A 14,922-nucleotide genomic window follows, 5' to 3' on the forward strand; every position below is an offset into this window, starting at 1 on the left:
TTAAGAATATTCTTAACTGCCGTCCAGTGACCTTCACCCGGATTAGACTGGTATCTGCTCGTCATGCTTAAAGCATACGAGACATCTGGGCGAGTACATACCATTGCATACATGATAGATCCAATTGCTGAAGCATATGGAACTTTATTCATGTGGTCTTTCTCATCCAATGATTTCGGACACTGGTCCTTAGAGATCGTTATCCCTTGAGACACGGGGACATATCCCCTTTTTGCATTTTGCATTCCAAAATGATGCAAAACCTTATCAATGTATGTGCTCTGACTTAGACCGATCATCCTTCTAGATTTTTCTCTATAGATCCTCATTCCTAGAATGTAGGATGCCTCTCCTAAGTCTTTAATGGAGAAATTGCTCCCTAACCAAGTCTTAACAGCCTTTAGAGAAGGTATGTCATTCCCCATTAGTAGTATATCATCAACATATAGTACTATGAATGCCACATAGCTCCCACTAACCTTCTTGTAAACACACGGTTCATCTTCGTTTTGAATAAAGCCATACTCTATGACTATTTCATCAAAATGGATATTCCATCTCCTAGAGGATTGCTTCAATCCATAAATGGATCGACGTAATTTACATACCTTGCCAGCATTCCTTGGATCGACAAAACCCTCAGGTTGTGTCATGTACACATCCTCTTCAAGGCTTCCATTAAGGAAGGCTGTTTTGACATCCATTTGCCAGATTTCATAATCATGGAATGTTGCAATGGCAAGTAAAATCCTTATAGACTTGACCATAGCCACTGGTGAGAAAGTTTCATCATAGTCAATACCATGAATTTGTTTGAAACCTTTTGCAACCAGCCTAGCTTTATAGGTCTGAACATTTCCATCCATGCCCTTTTTCTTCTTAAAAACCCATTTGCACCCTATGGGTTTTACCCCTTCAGGTGGATCAACCAAAGTCCATACTTGGTTTTCGTACATGGAATCTATCTCGGATTTCATGGCTTCAAGCCATCTCTTAGAGTCTGGACTGTTCATAGCATCTTGGTATGTGAGAGGCTCATCTTCATCTATGAGCATCAAATCACCACACTGAGTCATGAGAAATCCATATCTCTCTGGCTCATGGCGAAATCTACCAGATCTACGAACAACCTGTGTTTGTTGAGCATTATCATTATTCTGCTCTTGTTCCACTTCAGGTTCAATGCTATTTTGCGGTTCTCGATCTTCATCGAGATCTATAGTTCTCCCACTGTTTCTTTTGGAAACAAAATCTCTTTCCATGAAGACAACATCTCGAGCAATAAACACTTTCTGCTCAGAAGGACTATAAGAATAATACGCCTTTGTTTCATTAGGGTATCCTACAAAAATGCACTCTTCGGATTTAGGTCCAAGCTTGTCAGATTCTTGATGTTTCACAAACGCCTTACATCCCCAAACTTTCATAAAGTTCATGCCTGACCGTTTTTCCTTCCATATCTCATATGGAGCCTTTTGAACCTTCTTAGTAGGAACACGGTTAAGTGTGAAAGTGGCTATTTCTAGAGCATAACCCCAGAAACTAATTGGAAGATCTGCATGACTCATCATCGATCGCACCATGTCCAACAAGGTGCGATTTCTCCTCTCTGAAACTCCATTCCATTGAGGTGTTCCTGGCGGAGTGAGTTGTGATACAATACCACACTCTTTCAAATACTCTCTAAATTCGGTGCTTAAGTATTCACCCCCACGATCGGATCGTAAGATCTTAATACTTGCATCTCCGCCAATTTGTTTCTCTACTTCAACCTTGTATTCTTTAAATTTTTCAAAAGAATCGGATTTGTTCTTCATAAGATATACATATCCATATCTACTGAAATCATTAGTAAATGTTATGAAGTAGTAGTAGCCTCCTCTAGCCATTACATGCATTGGGCCACATACATCACTATGTATTAGCTCCAGACGTTTAGTGGCCCTTTGACCCTTACCAGTGAAAGGGGCTTTAGTCATCTTACCAAGCAAACAAGATTCGCATTCTTGGTATGATTCAAAATCAAACTTATCCAAGTATCCATCCTTATGTAATTTGGATATGCGTTTCTCATTTATGTGGCCTAGACGACAATGCCAGAGGTATGTTTGATTTGAGTCATTCATTTTAAGTCTTTTGTTTTCTATATTACAGACAGGGTTATCTAAATCAAGAACATATAAACCATTAAATAAACGCGCAACACCATAGGTTAAATCATTCAAAGCAAAAGAGCAACTGTTGTTCTTTATTGTAAACGAAAAACCTTTCTTGTCCAAATAAGAAACAGAAATAATGTTTCTGCGAATCACAGGCACGTAAAAACAGTCTTCTAGTTCTAAAACAAGCCCAGAGGGCATAGATAAATAATAAGTCCCTATAGCTAAAGCAGCAACTTTTGCTCCATTGCCTACTCTTAGGTCAACTTCTCCCTTAGCCAAAGTTCTACTTCTCTGCAGGCCCTGCACATTTATACAAATGTGAGAAGCACATCCAGTATCAAATACCCAAGATGTAGAAATAGACAAATTGACTTCTATAACATAAATACCTGATCCAGAAATCTGAACTGCTTTCTTTTTCTTTAGATCCTCCAAGTAAATTGGACAGTTTCTCTTCCAGTGACCATCTTTCTTACAGTAGTGACATTCACCCTTGGCCACACCACATTTAGGCTTTAAAGCCTGTTTGGGACCTGACTTTGGCTTGGGTGTAGAATCAGATCCAATCTTCTTCTTACCCTTCCATTTGCCCTTCCCTTTGGCCTTACCTTTATTTCCCACCATCAGTATGGGAGCAGGTTCAGCTGTCTTCATGTTGGTCTCATATGTTCTCAACATATGCAACAATTCAGTAGGTGTTTTGTCAAATTCATTCATATTGTAGTTCACAACAAACTGAGTGAATTTGTTGTTCAAAGAATTCATGATTAGGTCAATACCAGTTTCCGGACCAATCGGGAAACCCAAAGTTTCAAGGTACTCAATGTAACCAATCATCTTCAGAACATGTGGGCCAACTGGTTCACTCGCCCCTTGTTTGCAATAAAAAGGTGACTTACTCGTGTTGAACCTTTCTTGACGAGTTTGGCTTGCAAACATGCTTTGCAAGTGCTCATTGATAGTATATGCATCCATATGCACATGTTGTCTTTGAAGCTCAGCACTCATAGTTGCCAACATAAGACATGCAACATCATTTGCATCATTCTCATCCCTTGTGCGTGCTGCTCGTTCATCAGCAGTAGCACCCTCAGGAAGGGGGCCTGGAGGAGGAATATCAATGACATGAAGCTTGCGCTCCTGCCTGAGGACAATCCTCAAATTCCTCTGCCAGTCTAGGAAGTTGTTTCCTCCTGTCAGCTTGTCCTTCTCAAGGACTGAACGTACGGATAGTGTGTTTGTGTTGTTTGCCATTACTCAGTATCTACAATAATAAAAGCGCAAAATAAACATTATATTGTCTGAGTTAAAATTTTATGTTCATATGATTATGATATATTCATAATATATCTCCCACTATTTTTTTAAATCAAATTAATAGCCCTAACTATTAATTCGGAAAGTATATCCCATAAATCTTTCTAGTGAGCCAAGATCCATATTTCATCATGTTCTAAGTCAACCACTGGTATCCTTAAAACATGATTATTTAGGTAGACAACAGTTGTCAATTATATCATATATAATTCTTGGATAATTTGGTGAACAACAATTGATCTTATCTATCTAATAGATTTTTAACCAAACTCTATGCTTCTAAGTTCATAATAGTTGAATATAACCGTTTATATTCACCTTATTATGATGACTCAGTTAAGTTAGACCCAATGATACAACGTCCGAATATAACCGTTTATATTCGTCGCATCTCACCATGATAGATAGGAGTCTCCTGCCACTGACAGCCCTTCCCCTTATCGATCTAGGATTTAATGAGTGTTCATTCATTGGAAAGCATCTGATTAAAACTTAATATTTTTACTTAGGGATTTTTAATTTAGAACGATCATGATCCCATCATAAAGAGATTCCCAATTTTTCCTTGAATAAAATACTTCAAATCAATACTCGTCAATGGTTTGATTTCCAGGTAGTGGAGGAGTCACATCGATCTCGCTTAAAACCCACAGCCTTACAAGTTCTATGAACCCGTTGTTGACAAAATCGCCCCATGTCAGAAATAAAGAAAATTCGTATTTTATTTCTTGTTTCATAAACACGAGAATCTCATGATCGTTTGTTAATTTTAAATCTTGAGTCGTTATAGATTTTATCTTGTTTAAAGGCATGGAATGGGTGGTGTATCTAATACACACATGCATCATTAATCTAATTAAAACATGCATTTTCTACTCTACACATACTATTTATACATCATATGAAAAGTGCGTAAAGTAAACGTGCAATAGTTATGGCCCAATCCGCCCAATCCTATGTGATCTTTTCAGGCTAATGAAAAGATCAAGGTCATTCTATGGTGTAAAAATAACTATTACATATGTCTTCTCTATTGCTTCCATTGTCTCCTTGGCCTCCATAGGATGCCTCCTCTTTCCCTTGTCCTTCTTGGATGTTACATTAAGAATTATACTAATGAACTTACAAAAGAACTCGAGTTACATTCGAGATAAAACAACTACAAATAGAAAACGACATGCAAGTCGTATTTATTACAAACCAAAAGAATAAACCATTACAACTAAGGTCTTAAGGCCATAACTATGCACCATGCTCAAGTAACCATTAAAGAACATGATAGATCATATAAAGATGACATACTATTTATCACTTATCATGATCCAATCAAGAATAATAAATAATTAAAGCATATGTCATAAGCACAAATTAAAAACGAAACCCTAAGCACGCGGTTCGACCTCCGCGGTGAGGTCGCTGGGGGGGTTCGGGGGGGCAGCGAGCCCCCCGATGGCGGAAATTTTTTCAAAATCAAGTATCAGAATACTAGCAAAACATGTATCAGAATACTATTCCAGAAGCATGTATCAGTATACACACGATCCATATCCCAATTACCAAAAATATGTATCAGTATACATATTTTAAGAGATCGCATACATATAAGTTATGGCAGATCTTAAACATACTAGTATCATCATATAGATCATTAACAGATTCATCATATCATTCATATAACATAACTGTTATCATGGCAGACTCATATAACATAACTGTTATCATGGCAGACTCATCACACATGCATACTTGTAAAAATATAGTAAACAAGTAACCAAATCAGCCCCTTATACACGTAGCTCTGATGCCATTGTTGGGTTCCGAAGGCATAAAACGCAGCGGATAAACGTAAATAAAACAAAAAAATTCGTAACCCAAAACAGGATCCATGTATAATTATGGGCAGATTATGGAGATAACGAATCATACCTTTCAAGAGCTTAACTTTCACGAACTCAACGGAGATCCTAGCTATCACGCTTTGTGTCTACCTCTCGGAGAAACACCTCTATGGTATCCACACGAGCACCTTCAAGAACGTCTCACGAACTTGACTACGGAATGGATGTACTAGCCTCCTTCTTGACGATCTGAATTGCCTCTGCCTCTCTTTGCTACTAGGGTTTTCTTAAAAACGTACAAGCCTCTTTAACCTATCATTATGTATTTATAATGGCTGATTAAAAAGGCCCATAACAGCAAAGCCCAACCCTAGTAGGTATTGGATTAAATAATAAAAATGAATTTCTATTATTTAAATTAATAACTAAGTCATACTTAATTATTATGGGCAAAAACATTCCTTTTAATTCGAATTTATATTATCTCAATTAAGTCTTACTTAATTATAATAAAATTCAAATAATCATCAATTAATTTAAATCCATAATTAAATTAACTATTCCATTAAGTGCTCTATTTGTGCGACCCAATAGGCTATTATTTAATTGGCAATAATTTTATTCTCTAATAAAATTATAAACAATGAGCGATATCTAGTAATACATCATTGTTACCCAATTAAACAATAATTAAATCGTGATTAGATAAAACCTTTCGTGATTAATGTTTTTCGTGTAATATAATCCCTTTAACCATACATATTATAGATTAAACTCGAGACATGTATTTAGTCATCCTCTTCAACATTTAATCTGGGTTTACTTGATCCATGAGTAGATTATCGAGACAAATCATTATTTGAGCATGGCCATGCTTTTATAATCTCACTCAATCAAGAGGCCAATAATATCTCTCCTAATTATAGGAGGGTTAAATCCTTTATCTATCATTCATATTTCTCATACGACTCATGATATACCCGATGTCCACTTTTATCATCACCCGATCAAAAGTAACTTTTAATGTAGTCAAAGTATATTAATCCTCGTATAGAAATATAATGATTTCAAGTCAAAGGATCGTTACACCATTATCACTGTGAGTCTTTCTTATGACTTTATTAAACATGAAGAATCTCACTGTGGGTCTGTCCAGTACCATGTACTCTCACATGCACATATGTATTGACTTTAGTATCCCCATACTTATAAACAATGAGATGTGGTTATCTTGTCAAACAACATACTAGTCTATCTATGTATTATTATTGTCCTATATAATAATATTCGACTAGGGACCTTTAAGAATATGATATATTATATAATCTCAAGTTCAAGTCATGTACTTAAACTATACAATTTGTATCATGATTCTAAGGACATTTATTATGCTAACAAAATATCGCAGTAATTAAGGTCATAATAAATACATTTATTGAATAATCAACTGACATAAAGATTATAAAAGAATAATGTATTGCCTCTAGGGCACCTACACTAACAAATCGTTTGCATACCCTCGGCTCCACCAATTTTAATAAATTAACCGTTATGAATTTTAAGGCGACTCTTTCGCGAGTACTTTACAACTGCCTAATCCACCTTACATAATTGTTTTGTGTTTCGATTAATCATTTACGGGTCTTGTGGCGCCCCAAAATCCGGGGTCAGGAATCTCAGAGGCCACGCCAACTAAACTAGTACAACCACATACCTCACACTACAATATATAAATACTCACACTTTATGTAATATCCCATATTTTCAAATATTATTATTATTATTATTTGAAATTATTTATGTGATTTTATGTAAATTTTAGTGAATTATCTGATAATTGGAATTGATGTTTGGGTGTTTATACATGATATTATTTGAGTATTTCAATTTTTATATGTCCAGAATAAAATATAGATAATTGTGATATTTTTTTGGTAATTTTTGGATTGTTAGATGATTTTATAATGATTTATGTATTTATTAATTATTTTCTGAGTAACTACAAAACTATTTTATTAAGCCGGGAATCTTCCAACTTCAACCGTTTTTGCATTTTTACAACCCGAAACTCTTCCGAAAACTCCTTCCTAACCTAATCTGGTAATTCCGGACATTTTCCGTATTTTGAGTTTTTTGATCCGGATTACGGTCGCAAGATTTTCGATACGATAGTTATTTCGATAAATCAACAAAACCCGTATTCTCGAGAGACGGGATATTTTTACATTATTTTCGTATATGGTATTTTATGAAAAGCTCGGTTTTGATAATTATCCAATTCTGGTATTTAATTGTATTGTTTTTATAGTTATTTAGTGGCTAAGTAATCTATTTTTGGATCGTTTTGCAGTTACTTAGCGGCTAAGCAACTAATTTAACGATCCAGAACGATCCAGAACTAACCAATATTCCGTAATTATAAATAGCCTATTTCTTATTTCATTTATTTCGTTTATTCATTTGCAACCAGTTAAAATACCTTAAATACAGAGAAAAACCTTAGAAACGATACGTTCTTGAGAATCAAACGCACGGACGAGGACGTTACTGAACTCCGATTCGGGCGTGTAATATATCAAATCGAAGCTCTCGAAAAGTACTTTCTGAATCAATCAACCATTTTAGTGCAGCAATTAAGGTAATTTTCTTATTTATTTATTTATTTATTTATATTCGAATTATTTGATAATTAAATTATGAAAATTTATTCTTGATGTTGTTGATGTGATTTGATACTTCTATCGTGTAGATAATATTTTTTTGGTCAATTTGGTATATTATACTTCAAAAATAGAGTTCAATATCATGTAGTAATTGAAGTTTGATTTTCTGAAAATTATTTGAAAATGTGTTCTTGGTGTTCTTGAAAAGTTCTGATAATCAAACCCAAATTTGAAGGTGATTCCGATTTCCAAATTTCAAGTATGAGTAACCAAAATGAATCGCAGACCATCCTCTATCATTTTATATCATCAAATCAATTTGAGGTTAGATAATTTTTCAATTCGTAATTTTAGGGTTTATGTTCGATTTGGGGGTTTCTTGTATAAGGATTTTTGGCTTGTTTTGATGCTATGATTAGCTTTACATGATTATTTACAAACGATTACTGATAATTTTATGCTTGTTCTATTACTCGATGATTCTACGGAGTTCATAAATTTTTCAAAATTTTGGTTCATTTTTCTCGATTTATTGTTAATCGTTTTTTGATTTGAGTAGCGGGTTTAGATTGTACGTAGTCTGAGCATTATTTTGAGATGTGGTTTGCTGAATTTGGTCAAGAAATCGTGAAAAATGACTTCGCCGGAGTTCTTGAGCTAAGTGGCCGATTTTAATGGAGTTCAAAGCCGGATTTTTGGTTTCCGGTGATGTCGAGTATTGTTGTGGTTGTTCACGTGTTCCTAGGGGCTAAGGGATGATTTTCGGCTGGAAATCAAGGTGGAATCGACGTGTTTTAGGGGTGGTTTTGAGCTCGCCGGAATCGGTAAGAGCCGCCGGTTTCTGGATACAACCAGGTCTCCAACCGGCGTTCTTGACGACCCTGCTGGCGACCCATCGGGTTCTAACCCCGACCCGGTTTTAATCCGCTGGTTCCTTTGTTATAAGAACTTGTTTCTGCTATTTCTTTTTACTTTTATTTAAAAAAAATTCATTTTCTGATTTTAAAAATTATTTCTTATTTTATTTCAAAAATCATTTACTTATTAATTATACTTCCAAAAATTATCTTGTTAATTGTTTTAAATTTCAAGAATTATTTATGTTATTAATTTCAAAATTTCAAATTTGTTTTAATTATTTATAATTTATTTTAATTAATTATTTATAGGTTTAATTAATTGGTTAATTCATTTAATCGAATAATTTTATTTATAAATAGTTAAATAAAATATAATTATTTATAAATAATTCAATTAAATCCTAAAAATTGTTTTAAGCTTTTAAAAATTATATTTGTATTTAAAAATTAATTAATATTATTATTAATTGATTTGTTTCTATTTATTTCTTATTGTAGTCATAATCAATAAACTGTTCGTCAGCTTAATACGAAACGAACGCCTCTCGACTCAGAAAAATATTTCGCTTTCAATAAAAATACTTTCGAGACCCAAATCCTTTTGTTTCGAAAGGTCGCTTGTTTTACAAGTCATTCTGGGTCAATTTTTGATCGATAAATCATATTTTTGACCCGATTTCAGTTTTAAACATACCGAGTCAAACCTTTTGGTGAACCGAGTCATATGTGATACGAATTATGTGATACGTGAGTTATGTGTTGACGTGTTATGTGAATTACGTGTGTATGTGGATCAAGAGTCCTGTGTTTGTCTGTTATATTTATGTGTGGGCTATCATATGGGTAGACGATAGGCTTTTGACGCGCAGTTCTTCGAGTGATTATCGATTAGACGATTAAAGTTCTATATTTTAATTATAGATGCGAGTCTTTCAAGATGATCAGGACCAGATGGCATGGATGAAGACTAGAGTTAAGTAGTGTAGAATATTGGGTTGCAGCACTGCATGAGTAGCAGATTAAAGATTTAGCGAAGTAAAAAGGCGGTGATATTTTGAGACCGAATGTCAGAATAGATGCGCCTTTGCGAGTGTGACTAACTACTAAATCCCAAAGGAAAGTATCCCTATCATCACTTATTGTTCAAGTGATATTTATTTTAAATCTTAACATGCAAGTATTGATTTCCCTATTCAGTTCGGAATAGATAAATGTTTTACATATTGGTGAATTAAATAATTCTGTTTATGCAAGTATTCTTCTGCTATTATATGTTCAGAATAGCTAAGTGATTTTACTTATCAAAATGTTGGATTTGTAAATGTTTTGGGTTTTGAGAAAATGAGTTGGTTTTGCGAGTATTCCTGCCCAAGTAAATGGGGGAATAAAAGTTTTTAAGGGTGTCGAGTTTTATGCACTACGCCATAAGTGGGCTATTGTAATGCCTAAATGGTGTTACAATAGGCCCCAAAAGCGTTACAATAGGTCTATTGTAACACCAGGGGTGTTACGTATACGAGCATTAAAATAGACACCCTAATGTAACAATTCACTGATCTATTGTAACATTGATCTATTGTAACAGAGAGGAAAACGTTACAATAGGCACCTACTGTAACACTAAAAAGCCCAAATGTAACCCAAAATGAGTGATACAATAGCTTGATCAAGATTGCATATGTGGGACCCACAAGGTTGGGTCCCACAACCTATTGTAACAGTCTGTTTTATCTATTGTAACACCAATTTTTTGTAATTAAGCAACACTACCATATGTATTATAACACTATATGTAAACGTATATTACACTAGAATAGTCAAATATAACAATCCCATATATAATTAATAAAATATCAAATTTGCATACATGAGTCTCAATTTTTCAAACCAAACTATTAAATAACAGTCTCAATCTCCAAACTATACCACTACATAAGAGTCTCATCTCTAACTCCAAGAACTACAACATAAAATCCAAGCTATCCTTGGATAGGAAAAAACTACCCGTCGACTATCCTTTGATATGAAATTATACAAAATAATCAGGCAGGGAAGCATTTTTTGCCCTTCTACACTTTCCTGATCCGAATACAAAATATCCAGCAGAGAGCTACTTGTTCTCCTTCATTCACCATTCCTTGCTCCTGTAAACAAGTCACACCAAATTGCATAAAAATTAATACAAAATGCATTTTGGACTTAGACAGGGGAAATGAGGATTTTGCAATAGATGCTAGCTACGCGAATTATATTAAAATATACTAAAAGAAAAACAAGTAAGAATCACACACAAAACTTATTTAATTTGGAAGAGGCTACCTACTTGGCAAGTCCTTCCTCCAACCTATAGACATATCTTTCTTACAAGATGCCAAACCAGTTCCATAGCAGCACCAGAATCTACAAGTATAAAACATACGTCAACACAATCAGACAAAGGAAAAAAAGCCATGAAACTAATAATAGAAAATATTACAAGTTTTCATATAAAAAAATAACTGATAGGCTGATACAATAAATACATAAACCATAACAGAAGAACTCACCTCAGATCCAAACTTTATACGCCATCTGAAGTTCTTCTGTAACTTTTAAGGAAGATGATTACCTGATCATATCTAACTTTTAAGGAGTGAATTGAGGAGAAGTTTGCAAAGTTGACCAACTGACCCCAAAAGGAATTGATTATATACTTGATTAGTATCTTGAAGTTTTCCTGAAAATTATTTAATGTCAAGGTATAAGTCAACCTCCTGCTATCTTCATCAAATACTATCTGCAACTAGGTAAATATTATAATTACCCTCCGGACATACTCAAACAACTCCAGAACAGCAGAGTTCAATAAATTAGATAACAAATGGATAAATATTAGATTGCTTAATGCAAAAGACATATGATAACAAAATTATTTTTTTTATATAGCACTTAGAGGTTATATAGTTCTATCCAGTTTTATTTTATTAGTATTTTCTACAAAATTATATTTTCCTAAACTATTTTAATAGTTATTTTCCACATAATTTCAGGGACAATCTGTGCTATGCTAAACTGATAATGGTACAGACATAATATAAGTTAGCTATTTATAGATTTCTATCCTAATTCAACTTTCTTTCAAGCTTAATTTACTAGTTAAAAGCAATCAGTGAAAGGGTAAATAATAAACAGTTTCTTCATTCAAGACAGTCAAGATAGTGTACCTCTTAACACCATCCAGCAGTTCTTGGTTGTGTGCATCGTGTTTCAACCCTGCTTAATATGTTTCCAAAGATTTTCCATCTTTATAAAATTATAAAATGCACGCAGAGATGACAACAGGGAGAACCAAAAATGTTGTAGTGCAGTACTAGCAAGTCACCTGAGCCCGATGTGAATGAAAGAACTGTTTCTTTTGCAGCAGAGTTCGACTGAGGAAAACAATGTAAAATTTTAATCAATTGAGGCTACTGAAACTATATATATAGTCTAAACAATAGACTAAACAGTACTTTTCATGTAACAAACCATCTTATTGCAAAAGTGTTAAATTATCAACCACATATTTGAATATAATTAAAAACATAAACCTTAAGACTTAACAACCAAAATGACCTGAAACAAGGATCAAACGACAAGCAAGTCTGACTAGCTACTAGAAGACCTCTAGATCTCTAAGGTTATCAACCTCAATAAAACCTCAAAATGATAATTTGTGTGGCAAAGCAAAGCTTTTGATATGTATTCAAGTTGAGCATGACTATTGATTGTTAATGGCCAAGATTTTGTAGAATAGCTAAAGCAAGAGTAACACTGTGACAGGAATCTTCAAATGGATAAGGGTTTTCTTATTTTACAGCATCTAGACATTGTAGAAACTGTCTGAAAATTGGCAACTGCTGAACAACCTTCTGTTAGTTTAAAATACATTCCTGAAGATATTTACCCTTCTTTTCGTCTAAACATATAGAGAAAAGATAATTTATGGTTCAGTTATTACAAAGAATCTATCTTGACATCGCCTCTAGCTAGTCACATAGGGGACTGATAATTTAACAAGCCAATTACTTGCATGACATTGGACAGTGTGCTATACAAGTACAAACCTTTTAGACCAAATAAGGATACGTGTAATTGCGTGAAACTATTCAAATTGTAACGAAAAGTAATATTTCGTATTATGCCAAAAAGAAAAGTAACAACTGCATCTTCTCAACATACCTTCTCGCTTCAGAGCGCTCAGCAGATAGCTTTCTGGTCTTCGCAAGTTGTAGCACAGAAGGAGTTGCAAGGTTGCTTCCTGGAGTAGATTGGGCACATTCAAGATCTGCATATGAATGAGCTGTGGCACTTGAGCATCCTGTAACATTATTAAGGATGGAAGTATTGTGTTCAAGATAGTCTTCGCCACCTATCCAAAAAGTATGCTCTATGTATTAGGTCATCATACGTGAGACTGAAATCAATGTCTAGAAATAGAGGTTCTGCTACATTACTTAATAAACATAAAACAGAGTTATTTTCCATCACAACTGTTATATTGGCAATAAAAACATCACAATTTCATAACTAAATATTTTGCAAAATGTCACAATACTTTATTTTTTGGTAAAATAACAACAAATGAAGGTAACAAACAAATGAAATCACAAAATCGGTATTTTAGGCTAAAAAGTATCACACAACTTCTTGTAGAGCTAATTCGAAGGGGATAATCAATAATTATCATTTATCGAAAAATACGCAAAATCATTACAGTCAAATTAACATTATATATAAATAAAAAATGACAACAATGCAGCATAAACGAAAGCTTGAACACCCAATCGAATATCAATTATAAATCCCTAAAATCCAATATAAAGCCCTAATCGCCTGATATTTTACAGTGTGCATATATATTAAGCAGAGAAAATATGTATATATATTTAAATCAGAGCAAATCTGTACCAAAAAAACTAAATCCCCAATTTGAAGCCCTAGAAATCCTGCAAGATCATATGAATTGAAAAGTCAGTAATAGCCTCTAAATTAGAGTAATATAATTGTGGATTCAACTATCAATTTGTTCTTCAATTAATTGTTTGAGTCAAAGAGAATGTTTTGAGAGAGAGAGAGTCGAGAGAGAGTGCTGGTGAGAGAGATTGTTTGAGTGATTGTGTTTTGTCCATGTAAGTAGGTCTGGGTCTTTTTTTGTTGGGGGGGGGGGAATCCCGCTCATTTTTTACATAGTAAACAATGTAGTATTTTTTATTTTTTATATTTTAGTTTCTAATTTAAATTAATAATTTATTATTTATTAAATAATAAAACAAAAAAGGTGACTTCTAAATTTATGTACAATAAAATAAATTTCGTAATTTGTAAGTAATTTGATGTTACATTCCTGATTAATTAATAATTCAGAATATAATTTTAATACTAGTTTTGTAGTAGTATTTCCACTTTAAAAATTTTAAAAATTAAAAAATACCTAATGTAACACCAGGTGTTGGTGTTACATGCTGTGCAACACCAGCATTTCATTGTAACAGTAGATTTATAGCTATTGTAACACTGTAAGCGAGGTGTTACAATAGACCAAAAATCTCTTAGCTAATGTAACGCTTCTTGTAACACTTGCATTACAGTAGCCCACTTATGGCGTAGTGATGACCCCTCTCAATAAAATGTTTTAAGATTGGATGGTTGCGTAAGAGGCCGCGGCGGCGGTCCAGCGGAGAGTGAGGTATTATACAGGATATAATACCAATAGGCCAATATGTGCCTTGGGTGCCCCATTTGTTTAGTTGGATATGCTTAGGCATACCGGTGTTGCTCCGCGGCTGATCACCGGCGGCAACACACCGTCTTCCGAGGATTCCAATCTAAATTATTATATTGCTTTTGATAATCTTATAAGGAATGATTTATCAACTGTTTTGGTTTTGAATAAAGGTGGAATACAGTTTTAATTCGGTTGCTGATTGATGTTGATATTTAAGTTGTTGTTAAATATCAAAGGTGGTATTAATGCAGATGATTGATGTTGACTTCCCTATTTTAGCGCGGGTAGGCTGTGAGCATCAAAGTTCATATTAATATCTAATTTGATATGATAGAA

The 14,922-nt window shown here is 34.0% G+C and overlaps 1 long non-coding RNA gene across 3 annotated transcripts; it reads right to left on the bottom strand.

Moving 5' to 3' along the window:
* Positions 1-10,654: 10,654 nt before the first annotated feature.
* LOC141687003 (uncharacterized) lies at positions 10,655-14,017 on the bottom strand. 3 transcript variants are annotated; one of them, XR_012560886.1, is made up of 7 exons: positions 13,770-14,015; positions 13,041-13,230; positions 12,202-12,250; positions 12,044-12,092; positions 11,387-11,556; positions 11,164-11,240; positions 10,655-10,984 (listed from the first exon to the last, which is right to left on the bottom strand). It is a non-coding gene; the product is annotated as an uncharacterized LOC141687003 (long non-coding RNA). The 3 variants fall into 3 exon arrangements; XR_012560887.1 differs by having other exon boundaries at positions 11,164-11,556; positions 12,044-12,122; positions 13,770-14,017; XR_012560885.1 differs by having other exon boundaries at positions 11,164-11,556.
* Positions 14,018-14,922: the final 905 nt, after the last annotated feature.

The sequence above is a fragment of the Apium graveolens genome, chromosome 9 (genome assembly GCF_009905375.1).
Source record: "Apium graveolens cultivar Ventura chromosome 9, ASM990537v1, whole genome shotgun sequence".
In the NCBI taxonomy this organism is placed as follows: Eukaryota; Viridiplantae; Streptophyta; class Magnoliopsida; order Apiales; family Apiaceae; genus Apium; species Apium graveolens.